Source organism: Littorina saxatilis, unplaced genomic scaffold (genome assembly GCF_037325665.1).
Source record: "Littorina saxatilis isolate snail1 unplaced genomic scaffold, US_GU_Lsax_2.0 scaffold_1165, whole genome shotgun sequence".
Taxonomy (NCBI): domain Eukaryota; kingdom Metazoa; phylum Mollusca; class Gastropoda; order Littorinimorpha; family Littorinidae; genus Littorina; species Littorina saxatilis.
The window spans coordinates 1-2,500 of record NW_027125992.1 but is presented as its reverse complement, the minus strand read 5'-3'; positions in this window follow the sequence as shown (position 1 = coordinate 2,500).

Here is a 2,500-nt window from a genome sequence, read left to right as displayed (position 1 = left end):
GGCCGTGAAAAGTAAATATGCGCCGACATGGCTGCAATCTACTGGTCTTTTAGAATTTTATACATGAACACAGCCTTGTTTAACGTCAACTGATCTTTCAAGGGGAGGAAATTCAAGAGCTTTAGTTTATCATCCGTGGACCTATTCAAATCATGCAGAATAAGTTTTGCAGCTTGGCGATGCAGGGAATTGAGTCTTTTTAAATGAACATCACTGCAGTTATCCCAAAGTGTCGATGCGAAGTTTATATGAGGCATTATGTGGGCGTAATAGAACATTTTGAGTGCTGCAGAATCAGCGTAATGCCTTAATTTTGATAACAGGTACAAATTTTTTGATACTAGTTTGCAAATATTACTCAAATGAGTTTGCCATTTCAACTCTTGATCAATGGTAACACCCAATAATCTATGTTCCCTAACTTGCTGCACTTGAGTTGAACCAACTGACAGTTGTAATTGTAAAGGACTTAATTGGTGTTTTTGTCTCGTGGTTATCACCATACTCTTTGTTTTAATCGTATGAATGATCATTGCATTAGAAACGCACCACTCAGTGATTTCATCCACACTTGTTTGAAGAGAAGAGTTGACGGATTCCAAAGATTTTTGACTGGTGTGAACAGAAGAGTCATCCGCGAAGAACTCACATCTAACTTTTTCATCGGACACATGAAGGGGTAAATCATTTATATAAATACAGAACAAGATAGGTCCTAATACAGACCCTTGAGGGACACCACTTCTGACAAACTCATTTGACGAAGTTTTACAGTTAATGGATACATACTGTTTCCGTTTTGAAAGATACGATTCAAAAAAGGCACAGGCTGAGTCGTCTTTTAAATAGCACTTTAATTTCTGTAGTAGAAGTGAGTGATCTACTAGGTCAAAGGCTTTCTTAAAGTCCAAAAACAACGCTCCCGTTATGTCTGCTTTGTTTATTGCTGACAGCCAAGTCTCGCATAAAGAGCTTAAGGCGGTGTGGCAGGAATGCTTAGAGCGGAATCCAGACTGAAAAGGATGAAACAGATTCATTTGTTCCATATATGCCAGTAGGTGTTTTTGTATGTGCTTTTCTAAGGGTTTAGATAGAACAGGTAAGAGGGAAATAGGTCTAAAGTTGTTTGGGTCTGTAAGATCCTTATTTTTTGGAAGTGGTAATACTTTTGCACACTTTAAAATAGAAGGGAACACGTTTTGTTGTATGCTTAGGTTATAAACATAAGTTAGGGAATCGACAATATAAGGTAAAGCAAGTTTTAGCAACTTGACTGGAATCTTGTCTGGACCCATTGACTTCTTATTCGCCATTTGTTCTACCAGTTTTCCTACTTCGTGCACTGAGATTGGAGGAATAGAAAACGTGTCAGTTTGGGTCAACTTTTGTCCACAGAATGTTTTTAATTTTTCAAAACAATCATCCGTATCAAGGGAATCATTCTGATTGAGACAAGATTTTAGGTTGTCTGCTAGCGAAATGAAGTGTTTGTTAAAATCATTTGGAGATATTTGTGAATGAGTATTGGTTGATCCCTTCCTAGATTTATCAAGAATTTCATTCACTGCTCGCCAGATTGTAGCTGTATCCCTTTTTTCAGAAATCAGTTTATTAAAATATTCTGCCTGTGCTTGTCTCACTGTGTCTAAAACTTTATTTTTTTGCAGTTTATACTCTGTTTTCATGTTGCGCTCTTTAAAATAATCACGCATCGCCATAGCCTCGATAATGTCTGAGGTTAACCAAGGGGGGAGCTGGGGATGTTTCACTCTATGCTGACGTAGTGGTGCGTGTTTATCAATTATTGAACACAAAATATGGTGAAAAATATTGCAAGCGCCCTCTGCGTCACTGCAATTGAATACGCTATAAAATGGGGCTTGGTTAAGGTCAAAGAAAAAGGCAGATTCATCAAAATACTTGAAACTTCTGTATTCGATTGTTGTGTGGCCTTTATGACATGATTTTGGCAATCTAAGAGAAATCGAGCAAAAAACAGAATGATGGTCACTGAAACTGGAATGCACTACTTGCGCATTTGCAACGATATTCTTACTATCAGTGTAAATATGATCAATCAGGGTTGATGAAGTATTTGTTTCTCTTGTAGGGGTTTTAACCAGCTGATGAAGACCAAACAGAGCAGTGGTTGAGCACCACGTTGTTTGAGGCCTGAGTAGGTTAATGTTAAAATCGCCAAGCAATACAACATTCTCGTCACGAGCCTTCACTCTGTCCATCATAGAAACAAAATCATCAATCCACCTTGACGTTTCAGCAGGGTTACGATACACATAGCCAATAAGCAAGGGAGAGGATTTGTCATGTTTTAGTTCCAACCACATACATTCAACATTTTCATCTTCAAGATCAGTTCTACGTTTGACAATCCCAGAAAGAGCGATGCCTGTTTGGCCTACTCGTGCATTGTCCCGTCGTAAAACCGAATAATTCGGAATGTTAACAAGGCTGTCTGAGATACGCGAATCTAGACGCGTTT